The sequence below is a fragment of the Manacus vitellinus genome, unplaced genomic scaffold (assembly GCF_001715985.3).
Source record: "Manacus vitellinus isolate BGI_N305 unplaced genomic scaffold, ASM171598v3 ctg7180002434389_pilon, whole genome shotgun sequence".
Lineage (NCBI taxonomy): Eukaryota > Metazoa > Chordata > Aves > Passeriformes > Pipridae > Manacus > Manacus vitellinus.
Window position 1 is genome coordinate 1 of NW_021938623.1, and position 17781 is coordinate 17781.

At 54.6% G+C, this 17781-nt stretch overlaps 2 long non-coding RNA genes across 3 annotated transcripts; both read left to right on the top strand.

Annotated features, from left to right (window-relative positions):
- The first annotated feature begins 2886 nt into the window (after positions 1 to 2886).
- Positions 2887 to 5803, top strand: LOC108643969. Of its 2 annotated transcripts, none has more exons than XR_001923071.2 (3): positions 2887 to 2977; positions 4241 to 4348; positions 5579 to 5803. It is a non-coding gene; the product is annotated as an uncharacterized LOC108643969 (long non-coding RNA). The 2 variants fall into 2 exon arrangements; XR_001923072.2 differs by having other exon boundaries at positions 5582 to 5803.
- A 9760-nt stretch (positions 5804 to 15563) lies between these two features.
- LOC115307311 lies at positions 15564 to 17767 on the top strand. Its single transcript, XR_003915654.1, has 3 exons — positions 15564 to 15741; positions 15871 to 16069; positions 17720 to 17767. It is a non-coding gene; the product is annotated as an uncharacterized LOC115307311 (long non-coding RNA).
- Positions 17768 to 17781: the final 14 nt, after the last annotated feature.

Sequence of the window (17781 nt, forward strand, 5' to 3'; positions counted from 1 at the left end):
CGCTCCGGCCCCGCTCCCGCCACGGCCCCGCTCGGCTCTGCACGGGGAAGGAACGCGCCCAGCCCCGGCCCGACACCCCCGGGGGCCGCGCACCGGGGGTCCCTGCCCGGGGGTCACTTGCCAGGGGTTGTTCACCGCGGGTCATTCACCGGGGGTCCCTCCGCAGGGGTCACTTACCGGGGCTTCTCCCCCGCGGGTCGCTCACCGGGTGTCACTTACTGGGCGTCGCTCCCCGGGGGTCGCTCACCAGCGGCCCACGGTCCACCGGGAGCCGGTGCGCACGGGGCTCTGCGTCTCCTCCACCGCGCGGCGCCGCCGCCACCGGGAGGCCACTCGAGCCGGGGCGGTCTCGCGGGCCGCTTCTGCCCGGAGTCTCATGCCCGCGGGGCCGCTCAGGCGGAGCAGCGCTCCCGCTCCCGCCCCGGCCCCGGCCCCGCTCCCACGCCCCGCCCAAGCCCCGCCTCGCCCCGCCCACTCCGCCGCCTCCCATTGGCTGCGCACCTTCGGCCCTTCGGCCCACTCCGCCGCCTCCCATTGGCTGCGCACCTTCGGCCCTGGAGCGAGGAGCGCGCGGGGAGCGTTGCCTGGAAACCGGCCAGGGAATCCCGGGAATCCTCGAGGCGCCGGCGCTGCCCCCCCACTCCTGGAGCAGCGGCCGGGCCCGCCCGGGGAGCGGGCACTCAGCGCCCGGCTGCGGCCGCCAAAACGGGCAGGGAAGCAGGCGCGCGGGAGGCGGGCTCCGGGCCCCGGGCAGCGAGGAGCCCTTAACTGATATTTGGCTAAAGAGTTCTTTTCTTGTTACCTTCTTTAAAAAACAGAACCCACAAGCAGAAAGGTGATCTCCTAAAGTCTTGTAACCTTTTAAGTCCACTTGTTGCCACACAACAACAGCATGCCAATATCACATCCAAAGATACAGAATCTTACAGAGATACACACAAATAGGTATCTATACATAGGTATGTGTATATATACATATCTATACAAATACACACAAGAAAGTTTGGGGTTCCTGATGACAGTTCTACATGGGTAACAGCGGACTGGTTTGATGTGTCATACAACTGTGGGGACCATGAATGTAAGCTCTGAGCTTTGCTTTATTCTCCCGGTTTGTAACTGCCTACCTTCCCTTTGGGGGGAACACAGGCCTCTATTTTGCACGGTCTGTTTTGTTTCACTTGGCAGTGTAGACTAGGGGCAGAAGAGTTTTTGGAGCCAAACAGCTCGATCCAGATTCAGTTCCTTTAGTGGTGCCTAAAACTCGGGAGCTGGACTCCACGGTGCCAGTGGGACCCTCCCAACTCAGCACGTTGTTCCATGATTCCATCAAGTCCAACTGTCAGCCCAGCACTGCCCCAGCAACCCCCAAACCACTAAAGCGTGTCAGCCATGGCCAGATGCTGGTGCCTCTGCAACACCTGCCGGGGTGCTGGCTCCGCCTGGGCAACCCATTGCAGTGCCCGAGCCCCCCCGAAAAACACAGCGAGAAACCTTTGTCCAGGAGCTGACCTGAAGCTCCCCTGCCTCAGCCTCGGGCCACGTCCCCCGCTCCTCCCAGCGCAGGCTCCTTTCCAGCAGCCCCCTCGGCAGAAGGCGGCTCAGGGCTCCCCTCTGCCCCCCCGGCCGGCTCCGCTCCGGCCCCGCTCCCGCCACGGCCCCGCTCGGCTCTGCACGGGGAAGGAACGCGCCCAGCCCCGGCCCGACACCCCCGGGGGCCGCGCACCGGGGGTCCCTGTCCCGGGGGTCACTTGCCAGGGGTTGTTCACCGCGGGTCATTCACCGGGGGTCCCTCCGCAGGGGTCACTTACCGGGCTTCTCCCCCGCGGGTCGCTCACCGGGTGTCACTTACTGGGCGTCGCTCACCGGGGGTCGCTCCCCAGCGGCCACTCGCCGGGGGCCGCGCACGGGGGGTCCCTCCCCCGGGGCCGCGCACCGGGGGCCACTCGCCGGGGGTCTCGGGGCCGCTGCCCGGGGTCTCTGCCCGGGGGCCGCTCAGCGGCAGCGCTCCCGCTCCCGCCGCCGCGTCCACCAACCCACCAACCGCCCTCTCGGCCCCGCCCCGCCCAAGCCCCGCCTCGCCCCGCCCACTCCGCCGCCTCCCATTGGCTGCGCACGTTCGGCCCTGGAGCGAGGAGCGCGCGGGGAGCGTTGCCTGGAAACCGGCCAGGGAATCCCGGGAATCCTCGAGGCGCCGGCGCTGCCCCCCCACTCCTGGAGCAGCGGCCGGGCCCGCCCGGGGAGCGGGCACTCAGCGCCCGGCTGCGGCCGCCAAAACGGGCAGGGAAGCAGGCGCGCGGGAGGCGGGCTCCGGGCCCCGGGCAGCGAGGAGCCCTAAAAAGAACAAAAGTGTTGGAAGAGAGGGAACTCATCGCACCGTCACAGAACAGGCTGAGGTGGAAGGGACCCACGAGGAGCGTCGAGTCCGAGCCTTTGCCCGGCACAGCACCGACCCCAAGAGTCACACCGTGTGCCTGAACTCTGCCAGATCACAGTCCAGCATCAGCTTCATGTGCCGTGAGGCCCCACGTGTGTGTTTGCTCCCCGTGTCTAGTGGGAGAGATGACACTCCCTTAGAGTGGAATAAAGATTATCCTAGACTGGAACTGGCAGCTGTGATAAACTGTATCCCGAGAGCATTTAACTGGTAGCAGTTTTCCCTGGGCTCTAGCTTGCTATTTATTATAGTTATTTGCAGACAGGAAAGGGGAGAGAATTAAAAAATCTCTTTCTCCTTGCCCCCTCCACAACAAGTTTGAGGACATGTGGGTGTTGAAACAGAGCTTAACAAACAGTCCAGCCTTGAGAGAGTGGGGAGAGCACAGGGGGGCTCAGTTTAACCGTTTGTCTGGTTTTCTTCCTTTCTGAGGAGGATTTATTTTTCTTAGGTGGGAAATTGCCAAAAATAGACAGCAAAATCAGACTGCAGTTCAGAGATCACACTCTCATCTCCGTGGAACCAGATCAAGAGAATGCTGTGGGTACAGTGAAGCCACCCCTGTACATTTGGGGTGGGCTGGGGAGTGCATGTGAGGCATGGGAGTTGTTGCTCTCCTGTGCAAAAGGTCTATAAGGGTCATGCAGTTACACTGAGCTGGATCCTGCATCCCATTAGGGTTTGTTAGGATACTGTGGGGTTGTTTGTTGAGTGATATGGCACATTCCAACCTTCTGGAGGGGGGGCTTCAAAACTAAATTCAGCCTATGATTCTGTATGGGAGGTACATGGCTTTTGTCTCAGGTTTGATGGGGTAGATCATTACAGCAGCTAAATGGCCTCTACAGGTCTTGATAATAGGGTTTTTTTCTATTCTTTGTATTTAAGAACAGGAATAATTTATAAAAATAGGTTTTCTCAAGAGAGGGAATTCTGCTGGTTGCAGCTGCTGCTGTGGCTGCATTTAGTCTTCACTTCTGGGTTATCTCTGTATCCAAGCAGGTGCCAGGGGCACTACTAAGTTGTTCCACAACATTGATCCATGCATCTTGCATTATGCTGTGTTTATACTGCTTCTTATCCATGAAGGTTTTTTAGTATGAAATTGTAGAAGTGCTTTTTATCTCACTTTAAAAAAAAAAAAAGGGGGGGGCGGGACACACAGCAAAGATTATCTTGTACAGTTTGGGGTTTGTTTGGATGAATTGAATATTTCTCAAGAAAAACACACCATAACTTTCTGATTTTTTCCTCCATCTTGCTTGTGTCCATATTGAGACTGTGTAGGTTTTGGAGACTTTTTCCCCCCAATTTTTGGGCCACCTTGCCTTCTGATGTCACACAGATCAACCCAGGATGACAGGACACATGGAAGACCTGTGTCCACAAATTCCATGTGCAACCTGCCCAGAGAGCTCTGAATTGCTTTGCACAGCTCTGACCAAGGACTGATGATGGGCATGTGATTTTTAAGAAACAGATCAGTATCAGACTGGAAATGTGTTGATGCACACCTGTTCATTAATACTTTCCCTTAAATGGCCTGTTTTCTGTACAGCATCACTCCTGGGACTCTAGCAGGGGCAGTTTTAAGGCAGCAGATGATTGTAAATAAATTTTCAGAGGTGTTTTGGAGAGTCCCTTATTGCTGTCGGAGGTGGCTGTTGGACAATTCATTTGGGAGGGTGACTTGCAGGCTTTGTTGTAAGAGTGACTCCAGAATTCAGGAGCATTGGCAAGTGCAGTGAGATGAGTCTGAGGCTGTGGATCACATGTAACTGTTTCCTCCCTGCTGTCTTTTAGGATGAAATTCGCAGGGAGATGGTTTATGTGTATCATTCCTTAAGGAACAGGAGAGACACTCCCATGATGGGGACAGATGACACTGGCAGTGAGGATGGCACGGCCCAGGTTTGTTCCTGCAGACACCCCAAAACTTATCTTTCCATGGGGGGTTTTGCTGCATGAGATGAGCTTGCCCAGAATGGCAGCAGGGCCTGGGTTCTGCCGTGATCCTCAGCACCCAGAGCCTTTCTGCCCAGCCCTGCAGTGCCCAGAGGAGCTGAGGCTGCACCACAGAGGCAGTTTAACAGTGGAACTGAGCAATGTGATCTCATGCTTAATTAAACACTCGAGATGTTAACAGGATTTCTGGTGCATGCCTTATGGCCCAGTGAGCAAAGCTACTGGAGCAACTAAAACCAGCTCTTACTGGTGTGTCCTTAGCACATCCTCTACTGAGGCTACTGGATAGGCCAGCAGATATTCCCTAGGGATCACTGCCATGCTAAACCCATGTTAGATTCTGTATCCAATGGAACACACTGCAGGGGTGTTCATTTTAGGGTAGGGTGGGTCAGCACTGTGAGTAAAGACCTACCTTGTTCTGAAATGTACTTTTCAGGTTGTCTCTGTTCCTGCTCGCAGGTACAGTGTGCTTTTGCTGGGTCATAAATCCTTCCTAAGCATGGCTTTGAGCTTTGGAACCTTTATTTCTGCTTTTTTGGCAGTGAGATGCTGTGTCTTAGCTCTGTGATCCGAAACACTGGAATGGCAAAACAGGGCACAGTCTGTCCTTGTCTCGGTAATTACAGCAAGGCTTTTTGCCTGGCACTTATTTTTCTTTGGAAGTAAATCTCACTGGTCCTCCAGAGCTGAGGTTGTACACTGGCACCTGAACAACATGTGCAGATCCCAGAATATTCCTTCTTGCCCTTGAAGACTCCAGGCCTGGGAATGGAGCTCCTCTGTGCTTGTGTCAAACTATATCCAAAGACTGCGTGTGGCAGCTAGAAATAAACTTCTGTGAGCTTCCAGAAATAATGGGTAGGGCTAGGCAAGAGTGTAAGTTTAAGGCTATTTAATTCTTCCATGTGTAAACCACAGGAGAAAGCCACGTGCTGTAAACATCCCCACCACAAAAAGCGTGCTGGAACACGGAATAGAGTTCAGCATTTTCCCTACGAAGATAAAACAGGCCTGGATAAAACCGAGTCTTCTGGAGAATGCTCTCAGTGACCCCAGTGCCATGTGGGAAGGGAACACATTCCTGCTGCTCCCTCCCCACAGCCTCACACACTGCTGTGCAATAAGGACACTGCTCTCAGCTGAAGGATTTTTTTTCTGTTTCTTCTTCCCCAGCAGACTCACGGGCTGCGCTTTCCTTTGTCATACTTGGAAGCACTGAAGCAGGTTTGGAGGAGCAGCACTGTTCATGTTAAAGAGCTTAACCTCACCTCAGATGAAGAGAAGGAAAACCTTGCCTTGTCCCTGTGGAGTGAATGTCTGATTGAAGTTCTTTGATGCTTCTGTGAATTAGCTGCTCCTCTAAAGGAGTGTTTCTGTCTACTAAGCATCTCCTGAGAGCAAGGCTTATTAAATTACCTTTTTATCCATCCAGCCTCTGGTTTGTGGTGCTGTCTAAACAAATACTTGCTTTTCTTTCCTCAGTTTTAGGAAACTGGGCACGGGGAAAAACAGGTAAGCTGCTCACTGTCTAGTGAGCTACAGCTCCATGTCTGGGGATGCACAAAGTCACTCCTAGTAACACCAATGCTGTGGTATCCCCTTCCATCTGGAGAGCTGCTAAAGTTATACATGGGGCAGGATCCAGAACCTTGGGCATAGAACAGTAACTTGTTTTTTTTCATTTGTAAAGTTCAGCAGCAAGAAAACACGTTTGTTCAGTTTGACTGCCCTGACAGGACAGAAGCTTCTCAGTAGAAGCTGTGTGTGTGTAACAGTTTGTTTGGATACATGTCCGGAATAAAGACAAGTGCCAGAAATATTCAAATGCACAAAATATCTTTTATTACAGTGAGAATAATAATAATAGTAATAAACTTAGCAAGAGGAATTAAAAACTAAAAAGGATACAAAATAACTACCTTATCGGGTGGCATTAAAACAAATACTACGAACAGCATTTAATACAGTATTAACTAGTGAAAAGGGATACCAAAAAAGGATCTTAACACAATATTATGAATAACACGATATTGGTTAGTAAAAAGGGAAACTAAAGGAAAAATACTGTAAACATAAAAGGGGAATTAAAGAAACACTAAAAGGATATTAAAAAGTTTGTTCTCTCAGTTACTTCCTGTCAATAAACTGTGCTTACCCACACAGACAGGCCAGGGCTGCCAGGATCTGCAGCAGCTGGTCGGTGCCCGTGCTTAGCGGGCGTCCCCATGGAACAACACAGTCTCCATGGCAGGATGAGGATCGCTCACCCCAGCAGTCCTGACACCCCATTTTATCAGCTCTACATTACACCACGTAGGGCCAGTACCCAGTATAAGGTGATGCCTGAGTGGCAGCCAAACACCACCTAAATCATTACCTAATGGCAACAGTCTGTGCATGCCCTGCTGTAGGGCAAGGGGCCAGCGACCCCTGCCCACATCATCTTCCTCCCATCATCATCTTTCTCACCCCTATGTATGACCTCTATCACTGTGTTTCAAGGGTAGATGTATCTATCTTGCAATAGGTAGCAAAACCAAGGAAGAACTCAGCTCTGATAATAGGGGATATCAGGCTGACTTGCTAAAAAGCACAATGGACCTTACAATTAGCTTGTGCTATGAAGTTACATTGTACCATACTCTGGCTGGTTTCACATCCTAATATGATTGCGTTCTCACGCATCTATGCTCCATTGATCATCTAATTCAAAAGTACCCCTCTTACAGACATGAAACAGTTTAAAGTCCTGGAGATGTAGAGATTTTTTTCTGCCATCAAATTGGCTACAGGATTTGGTCCTGTCTTTGTGGAGGATGAATGCCACTGTCCTTTTATGTTTGAGTTAATATTTTATTGCTCAGGCGGACTGTCAGTGGGAGAAGTGGTGGGAAGGATCCTCCACTCAGGGGCTGGAGCTTCAGCTTCTAAAGAAGGCTGTACTTAATCAAAGAGCTGCAACTCAGGATTTCTCCCTGCATTCCAGAACTTTTCATTTAGCCAGCTGAGAGTGCCCAGGGCACAGCCAGGTTAATGTTTAACTCTTCCAACACTGTCCTCCTCCCAGGATATCCTGTCATCCTGAGAAGAAGGAAGGGAGATGCTGTGCCTATTCCCTAGGGCTGGGCAGGAAGCAAAATCTTCAAAGCCCTGGCCCTTCTGAAGGAGTTGATCTTGTGTTATTCCTCAGTAGTCAGCACTGAAAATTCTGTATCTGAGATACAATGAAAAGGAGAGTTGCTGAGAGGCTTGTCTGGGGGAGAGTGTTTTTTTGGTTTGTTTTTGTGGGGGTCTTTTAGTGCCAAATGAAGGTTGGATCATGAAAATCAGTCTCGTCACAGACAAAAACTGTAAAGGCATTTTCCTTTCTTTCACTTTCTTACCCCTTGCAAATCAGAGACAGTTCCTAGAGGACAGGAGAATAAAATAAACAAAAAAAGAAGTTATTTTTCTACTCTTGAGGCCTGTGTCAGGTCTGTTTTGAATGCATTTGAATCCTGCTGCTTCCAGGCTCTTTTTCAAGTAGCACCAGATAAATACCTGTGAACTGCTGAGATGAGAGTGATCATTCTTACTTCACAAAAGGTTTCTCTTTTTTTTCCTATCCTGTGTCCCTTTTGTGTTCTGTGCTATGGAGTGACTATATTTTTGTTCTAAGCTAATTCACTGCTGCTGTTTTGGGTACAACTAATGTCAAGCAGCAAACCTGTAACATGCCAGAAACAGGCTACAGTGTGTTGAAGACACAGATTATGTTTGATTGTGTGTAAATACAGAGTTAGTTGGGTTTATCTGATAGCCTGGCAGAAGGAGAGAGGACCAGGACAAACTGTTTTCAGTAACTGTGCTGTTCAGACACCTGATAAGATGGAGAGTGCTTTGGAACTACTGATATGCTTTGAATAAGAAAAGAACAATCAGGTCCATTGGCACTGGCTTATCAGGAAGGAAGTAAAATGCCAGCACTTTTACAGGAGCAAAAGGAAATGTTTTAGACACTTTGGGCCATTTTTCCATTGACATTAAATAGCAGGGTGCTTTTGAGTGTGCTGTGATGAGTGGAAGGATTTATTACCTTGACAGAATTACAGGTGAAGGTGTTCAGAGAGGAGTCCTCAGCAACAAGAACAGCTCTTTGGGTAAGTGGCCACATGTATTCATGCTTTTGGTAGAGATTCAGGAATTCTCTCCTTTCTTTCTCCCTGAAGTGCAGTGGCTCACTTACAATGTGCAGTTTTTCAGAGTGTCACATCCTTGTGCATTTTGTAATATCCTGGCAGCATGTTTGATATTGGGTGTGTAACAGGCTGTTCATAAAATAATGCTGGATCATTGACTGGTGTGTCCTCTGCCTTCAGTCACTGGGTATTTTCATGTTCCAAAAAGAATATATCTCAGCCTGTGCTGGGAAGGGAAGGTGGGATTCACCATTAACTTACCCCAGCAGGCATGAAACATGCTCAGATGCACTATTATCTTCTCAAAGTTTACAGATTTTTATTTTTGTACCTTTTCAAAATTTATTTCTAGGTTCTTTCACATGCTTACAATTTATTTTGTGATATTCAAATTCGATGAGTGATAGTGCACATCATATTTGATTGATTTTGGATTCTAATTGATTCCTGTCAATGAGATCCCTGTGACACTCTGAAATCAATGATATGTGATTCAACCAAGGCACCACTGTTCTCTACATTAGGTAGCAGTCGGGAATTTAGGAACTAAATGGTCACAAGCTATAAATGGAGAAAATGTTTAGATTTCAATAGCCCTTTCTTTGGCATTTATTCACCCAAATATGTTTCTTGGGAAAGTTAGTTTTCCAAAGGGAAGGCTTTCAGTAAAAGAAAGGTCATTGATTTAAGGTTTAATAAATTTTAGCTAAAAACAACAGGCTCCATTTGGGTGTAAAATAATTTAAGTATTTCCTGCAGGCAACCTTCATGTTTTAGAGCTGTTGCTCAGAAGTTTCATTCTTCTCTGAAGATGTCAACTGTAAATATAAAAATGCCTCACTGAAAATGTAATGGTTCAAAGATTCTACCTGAAATAAAAATTCCTGCCTGGGGAAAGCACTATAATCAAAAGAAAGTGGTCTTAACTGTTTTTTTCCTGTGGAGGCCACACTTGAAAAGAGTGCTTCAAGGCAGCAGGGTTGGTAGGGAATGCCAATTTTTATTTATTTATTTATCTACTCTCCCCCACAGATGATGATAGTCCAGCTTTGAATCAGCAATACACTTCAGCCACTAATACAAGGCAATATGTGAGCTGCTGCTGCTTCCAAAATGCAGTATCCTGGCATTTCAGTCAACTTTATAATCTGGCAAAAACCCACTGTCTACATCTTGAATTTGACCCAGAGTCTTTGTAAATGAGGAATGCATTGAAACAAAGTCAAGGATCCTTCTGTGACATGTTTCTGTGAGTTCAATCTTCTGAGACCTCTGATGAGTCTGGCAGGGCAGTGCTTGTGTGCAGAGGGGCAGGGAAAGAGAGTCCCAGCCCAGCAGCAGTGCCAGGGAGCAGCAGCATTTGGTCTGTTGAGAGTTGCTCTTTTTCTCCTGCCACCCTCCCCTTCTGGGCCTCGGTGAGGCCTCAGTGCTCTGGGCCTTGGTCCCTGGGCTGGGCTGGGTCAGTCCTGTGGCCATGGCACTGCTGGCATGAGCTGGGCTCCACTGCACTCTTTCCACCACACAAGGGGCTCCATTTGCTCCGGGCACAGCCTGAAGCCTCAGCTCTTCTTCTCCAGGGCTCTCAAGAACAAGGCCAAGGAGCAGACTCTCCAGAGGGTCCTTGCCTTGCTGGTTTCTCCCTGGAGTCCGTGTGCTGCCCCCAGGGTCCCACTGTGGGGGCTGAGGGGCTGAGGCTGCTCCAGCTGGTGCTGGTGGTGGCCAGTGCCCCTGGAGATGGCAAATGGGGCCTGAGGAGCCCGGGGCCGATTCTCTGCTGCTGTGCTGGGGAGCGGGGCTGGCCCTGGGGCTGCAGGAGCTGCCTGAGCTGATGATGTGCTGAGCATTGCAGCCCCAGAGGGCCTGTCCCTGAGCTCCATGGCCTCCATGTCCTGCTGCAGGGCCAGACCTGAGTGTGCTGCTCTGCTGGGCTGGGGCAGGGGCAGGGAGATGGGGGGACCAGGGAGGGGCTGGACTGGGCAGTGCCAGGGAGGGGAAAACCCCAGTGTTGAGCTGAAGGGTGTGAGTGTGCAGGGTGGGGGCTCTGCCGCTGCTTGGGCACCTCTGGAGTCAGAGTTTCCTTTGGCAGCACAACTTATCTCAGAGGAGATGGTTTTGCAGAGTTGGCTTTTCCCCCTCTTTCTCAAGGTTTTCTCTTTTGTTTACTCATCCCCTGAGGGGAAAAGGGGGAAGGGAAGCACATGTCGATCCCTGGTTTTATCTGTATACAAAAGGGAGCTGGGGTGGGGAGGTAGGGGGGAAACAAAGCGATTTCTCCCTCGATTCTCTCTGTTTTATCCCATTCCCATCTCCCTCGCCACACCCCGGGCGACTGTTTCACCGACGCCCCTCCTCGCTCGTCCCGCGGGGCAGCTCTTTCAGCTCCGGGGCGGCGGAGACTCCCCCGGCGCGGCCCTTTGGTTTCCCTCGGTTTATTCTCCGGAGCTGATTCTGTTCCCAGCTCGCCCCCCTCTCTGGCGACCCCCGCCAGGGCCCGTCCCGGGGCGGCTCCTTCAGTGCCCCGGGCGGCGGGGACCCCTCGGGGCGGCTCCCCCAGGGCCCCGCCCGCCGCCGCCGCTCCCCGGGGCCCTCCCCGCTTCCTGCCGGGATCGGACACCGCCGGCGCCCCGGCCCCTGCCGGGCTCCATCAGCCTGAGCAATTGCTGCCAAGGAGGGGCCGGGGGCTTCCTCTTGGCCTTCGTCTTCCTGGCGCTGGGGCTCGGCTTCTACCTGCGCCAGAAGGTGAGGGGGTCCCAGGGGGTCGTGTGTCCCCCCAGAGCGTCTGTGCCCCCCCGGGACCCCCCCCCGCTGTCACCCCTTTTCTCTCCCCACAGAGCTCCTGAGCCGCCGGCGGCCGCAGCCCCTCCCCGGGGCCTCGGGCCCAGCCTGGACCCCCCCTGTCCCTGTGAGGATTTTGGGGGGTCGTGTGTCCCCCCCTCCCCTGCTGCCACTCCTGATCCCAGGAAAGCTTCCCAGTTCTCCCCAGTCCCGGTTACTGCGGGGCAGTGGGGAAGGGGCTTGGGGGAATCCCAAGGGGTGGAGCCGAGTTTGGGGGGGCAGAACAGGCCCCGGGATGGATCGGGAATGGGGACCCCCCTGTGTTCCCCCCGTCAGCCCGCTCTGGGGGGCTCTGGGAGGGAACTAACCCCTCAATAAGGCACCCAGGAAACTTTGAAAGGTGCTGGGAACCCCCTAAACCTCCACACAGGCTCTGGAGGACTGCCTAAACATACTCAGAGCCCACCCAGGATCCCACCCAACCCCTTCTCTGGGGGGACTTCTCTGGGCACTGGTGGTGCTGGGAGCCCCCCCGGCTGCGGGCGAGGAGCTCTTGGGTGAGTGGGGGGTGGGAAGGGGGCGGTCGGTGGGAAAAGGGGGGTCAGAGGGGACAGAAGGGGTGGTGGGACCCCAAACTGAGTGGGAGGGGATTCAGACCCCCCAAAAGTGGAGGGAGGAGGGGCAGTGAGGATGCCCTCTGGAGCCCTGTCAGAGCCCTGACACTTCTGGGGTGACCAGGAACAGCCTTCACTGGCCCAGGGACATTCATCTCCCCAGCCTTGCACACATCCCCTGCAAAGGGCCCTGTCTCCTCCCTCACCCTCCTCTGCCTTTCTGCCCTGGCCCTTTCATTCCACACCAGCAAAGCAGCCTGGGCACCATCTCACCTGGGCACTCAGAGGGCTTCTGTGAGCAGGAGGGGCAGATTTCTCTGGAAGGTGCATTTGTCCCCTGTCCCATGGCACAGGGCACAGCTCAGGGTGTGAAAACACTCCCAGGCACACACATCCTGGAGAGCTTTTTCAAGACAAAAATAGGGAGAGGAAGAAGAAAAGAGGCAAAATTAGAGAGATGAAAGGTGCCCCAAAAATCAGGAGCTTCCTCTGAGCCAGGTTTCCATAACTGAATCACTGGTGGGATATTTACTTTGATAAGTAGCTACACAAAACTATTCATGTACACAATGAAAGAATCAGCTTAATAGAATATATAGAAGGTGTTGTCAATGAAAACAAGTGGAGAAAAATTGTTGAAATTAAAAAAAAAGTAAGAAAATAAAGGTCTGGCAATGCTGGCCAGGAAGCCTTCAGCAATTATCAAGAGTTCTGTTCTGCAGAGGTTTCAAGTGTCTCCTAAATTCCACACTCGTGGCTTCAGGCCATGACTTGCCAGAGCAGTCCCAGAGCTGGCCACTGCCCAGAGATGCCCTGGGGCAGCTCCAGTGCCCAAGTGGGACAAGTGGCCCGGGGTGTGTGGGAGCCGTTTGGAGCAGGAGCTGGTGGGCAGGAAGGGCCCATCTGGGGAGGGTCAGGGAATCCCCCCCGCAGCCCTGCTGCCCAGGCTGAGGAGGGTCCTCTCCAGCCCCAGCACACCGGGTGCCCTCGGGGGCTGCGCTGCCGGGGCTGTTCCCGGCACTGACTGGGGAATCTCCCGGGGTGCCCCGCGCGAGGCGGGGGCGGGGCGGAGGGCGGGCAGGGGGCGTGGCCGCGCGCTGATTGGCTGCGGCGGGGGTGTCTCCGCCCGAAGCGCGCGAAGGGCGCCATCTTTGGCGCGTGGAGGATTCGGGGGCGGCGGCCCCGGGAAAAGCTGCGCTGGGGTGTGTGAGCTGGGGGGGTCTGCGGGGGGAGCGGGGTCTGGGGATCCCCTCGGGGGCTGCGGGTGGGAAGGCTGGAGGGCTCGGGAGGGCTTAGCAGAGGAGTTCAGGGGTTCCTGAGGAGAGTTTGAGGGGGTTCGGTGTCCTGAGGGGACTCGAGGGGAGGAGGTTGAAGGTCCCTGAAGGGGTTTGGGAGTCCCTGAAGGAGTTTTGGTTTCTGGGGAGACTAGGGGATCCCAGGTGGGCTTGAGGGATCTCTGAGGGGGTTTGGGGGTCCTGGGTGGGTTTTGCGGGGACGTTTGCAGCAGATTTGTGGTCTCTAGATGGTTCCAGACGGCTTTGAGTCTCCCTTAGAGGGACTGGGGGGATCCCTGAATGGGCTTGGGGGGTCCCAGGTGTGTTTTGCGGGTCACTGAGAGGGTTTAGGGGGCCCGGGGTGGATGAGGTCTCTTAGGAGAGTTCTTGTGGAGGTTTCGATGGGTCCTGGGATGGATTTCTGAGGGAATTTCGGGGTTTTGAGGGGATTTTGTGGAGTCCCTTAAAGCCCAGCAGTGGGTTTGGGGGGTCCCCCAGCCCCCAGGGGAGGGGTCCTAGGGATGCTCCCCAAAATCAGAGGGGGGAGATATACTACATCTGGGTAAGGGGATCCCAGTGCCCCCAGTATATCCCAATAACCTCCCAGTGACCCTCAGTATGGCCTAGTAACCCTCCAGTGACCACCCAATGTATCCCAGGGAGCACCCAGTAACCCCCAGTATGGCCCGATAACCTCCCAGTGTCCCCCCGTGTGTCCTTGTATCCCCCAGTAAGTCCCCAGTTCTCTGCCAGTGCCCCCCAGTGTGCCCAGTTCCCCCCCAGTCCCTCCCAGTGCCCTCTCAGTGTCTTTCAGTAACCCTCCAGTCCTCCCAGTGCTCCCTGGTTCCCCCCAGTGTGTCCCAGTATTCCCCAGTAATCACCCAGTGCCCCTCAAACCCCCCCGACTGTCCCCAGTCTGTCCCCAGATACCCTTGGCCTTTCTGTGAGTGTGGCAGGGAGGGGGGATGATTTTGGTGTCAGAGGGTCCAGGGGGTGCTCCTGGGGTGAGATGGAAGTTTGGGGACATCAGGGATGGGGTTTGGAGGCAGTGGGGAGGGGTATGGGGACAGTGGAATTAGGAGGAATTATGGCCATGGGGAGGCCCTGAGGACATTGGAGACACCAGGGGGGGTCTCAGGGTGTTAAGGGGGGAATTAGGGACACCAAGAAGGTCTTGGGAACCCCAGGGGGGTCTCAGGACTCACCTGCTCATGGTGCTGCCCCTCCTCTTTCCCCCTAGACGTCATTAACCCCCCCCAAATGTCTCCCAACCCTCATTTTCCTTTTAATCCTTTCCCCCTACAGATCCCTTTGACCTCCCAAGACCCCTTTTAACTCCCCTAAATGCACCCAAAGCACCCCAAAACCCCCCAAATTCTAATCCAACCCACCCCACAGATCCCCCCAAATCTCCCCCCCCCCCCTTCAAATCCTTCCAACGCCCCCTCAAAGAGGGATCACCTGGCACCCTGGGACAGGAACACAGTGGGCTGTACTGGGGGCACTGGGCTGTACTGGGAGGGCACTGGGGGGGGCTCAGGTGTCCCAGGACAATGTGGCCCAGCTCCAGGAGAGATCTGGGGAGCAGTGAGGAGGTACTGGTCTGTACTGGTTTGTACCCCCAATCCCCAAAGCCCCTCCCCAGCTCCCCCAGAACCCTCCTGGACCCCAAAGCCCGCCAGGCTCCCCCAGGCCCCTGACTTGGTCCTGCTGCCCCTTGAGCATCTGCAGCTCCTGCAGAACCAGGCATTTCATCAGCAAATGTGCAGGTGACCCCAAGCTGGGGGTGTGTTGATGTGCTGGAAGGCAGGAGGGCTCTGCAGAGGGACCTGTGTGAGGAAGAGTGTGTCAGCAGGAGCAGGGAAGGGATTGTTGGGCTGGAGTGAGCGCTGGTGAGGCCACCCCTGGAGTGCTGTGTCCAGCTCTGGGCCCCTGAGTTGAGGAAGGCCCTGGAGGGGCTGGAGCAGGAGCAGAGAAGAGCAGCGAGGCTGGGGAAGGGAGTGGAGCACAAGTGGTGTGAGGAGAGGCTGAGGGAGCTGGGGGTGTTGAGGCTGGAGAAGAGGAGGCTCAGGGGAGACCTCCTGACTGTCTGCAAGTCCCTGCCAGGAGGTTGGAGCCAGGTGGGGCTGGGGCTGTTCTGCCAGGAAGCAGCAGTAGGACAAGAGGGCTGGGTCTGGAGCTGTGCCAGGGGAGGTTTAGGTTGGATATTAGGAAGGAATTTTTTGCTGAGAGAGTAATCAGGCCTTGGAATGGGCTGGGCAGGGAGGGGGTGGAGTCAGCGTCCCTGGAGGTGTTGAAGGTGAGAGTGGATGTGGCCTCAGTGCCATGGTCTGGGAAGCACAGCGGGGTTGGATCCAGGGTTGGACTTGATGATCTCGGAGGTCTTTTCCAACGTGGCTGATTCTGTGATTCTCTGATTGCCATTCCTATGGCAGCACATGCTTGAGGCTCCATCCCCAGGGTGATAGAGATGTCTGTCCATATCTATCTCCAAGGTTAGTCTGTAAATGTGTGGTGTTAGAAAAGCAGGCTGAGTTGTGGGCTGGTTGTAGAAGGAGAAAGAAGCCCAGAGGCCAGTGCAAGCAGGCAGCCCTGAGCTTGCACCTGATGTCCCCTCCCTGCAGGTTCCTGTCCTTGAGCCCAGGCCCTGAGGTGAGGCTGAGAAGTGGCGCGGAGGTGAGCCCAGAGCTGTCCCTGAGGTGAGGCTGAGAATAAGTGCAAGGCAGAGGTGCTGCTGAGGAAGGAGAGCCCTGTGGTGGGGAAGAAACAAAGCTGTGAGTGCCCATCCCCGAGCAGGTGCTGTGTCCATCCCCTGTGTGCCAGGTGAGCTGGGGCTTTGCTGCAGAGCTGCGGGCGCTGATTTGAGCGTCTCCAAGTGCTGAGATGGTGGGCACCCAGGAACACAAACTGTGCCTGGCCACGGAGCCTGCAAGGAGGAGCAGAGACAGCCCTGGCAGTGTGGGGGGCCAGGTTGTCCCTGTGCCTTCCCCTGCAGGCCCTGGCTGTCCCTGCTGGGCCCCTGTCCATCCCCATCAGGTCCCTGCCCGTCCCCCGGGCTGAGCTCCCCCCAGGAAGTGCCGTGGAGCTGAAGCTGCTGCCATCCCCCCCTGCAGCCGCTGCCCCAGCCAAGGGAGCAGCAAAGGCAGGGCCAGGAGCAGAGGCAGCAGCAGGGGAGCCCTGGGGGGCCGGGAAGCTCTTGTGTGGGTCAGGAAAGAGGCGCTGGGCACGAGGCCGGGGCTGTGCTGAGCAGGCCCAGCCCTCACATCCCCCCAGCCAACGCCGGCTGCCCGGGGGGCTTGGGAGGGACCCCCAGCCCGTGTGCCCCACACTGAGCTGGCAGAGAGAGAGCCAAGGGACAGGGCCACGGGCAGGGCCACGGGTGAGGGACAGGCAGGGCCATTGCAGGGCCACGGTGAGGGCACAGCCTGTGGCAGCAGAGCTGCCCAGGGCCGGGGGCAGCCGGGGGTGTTGGGACCAGCCAGTGCTGGGGCCGAGCAGAGCACGAGGCCTCTTGCAGACCCCTGGAGCAGCCTCCCACTTGCCAGCCCCACCCTGGTGGGGTGACACTGTCCCCTCCCTACAGGACACTCCCCCTAAAAACTTTCAAGGGGGCCTTTTGTGTATATTGCTGATTGATGCTGGGGACCTGAGGGAGCCTCTGCAATCCCATCCATGGGGCACAATCTCCTCTGCAGAGCTTGACTCCCTGCAGACTTTGCAGTGAAATCTGTGCTGGCAGCTGCATCCTGAGCCCGAGGGCAGTTTGTATCCCTGAGTGCTGATCAATCCTGGGGACCCAAGGCATCCTCTGCTGTTCCATCCATGCAGCAGGAGTCACCCTGCTGCCCTTGACTCCCTGCAGAGGAACAAGTGCCATCTCTCTGGGAGAAGCCAGATGCTGCCCCCCAGGCCATCAGAAGTGGTGCTGAAGCCTCTTTCAGCCCAGCCCTGGGTGCAGTTTTCTCATCCCCTCACTGAGTGCCCGCTGCCCCAGCCGGCACTGACCAACCAGGGCGTTTGGCACACTTGGTTTGGTGGTTTGGAGAAACAGCCCCAGACTGGCAGGGGGCCAGAGAACCTCGAGGAACAGCCCTGGAGTGTTTTAAGTGACACTACATTAATACAGCTTTTGATTAATATATAGTAAGTCAATCAAGTGCTCATGAAATGACATCACTCCCCTCATCCTCACAATTAAACACCATGTTTTTGGGCTGAATCTTCATATTTTGGAGTATTTTCTGGCTAAACTTTAAGTTTTTGCCGTTTTTGGGGAGGGTTGCTATTTCTGAAGGGGTTGCTATTTCTGAAGGGATTTTTTGCCTGAATCTCGATGGTTTGGGTTTTTCGGGGCTGAATCGTGGTGTTTTGGGGGGTTTTATGGATACAGGATGCCCGGTGAGTTCTAGAGATGGACTTGGGCAGGAGGAACCCCCAAGCCAACGCGCTCAGCCCTTGTTTTCCCCCCATCAGGATTTGTCCTTCCCAAAGCTTGGGCGGATGGAGGAGGAGGCTGCGAGGAAGAGGAAGATGCC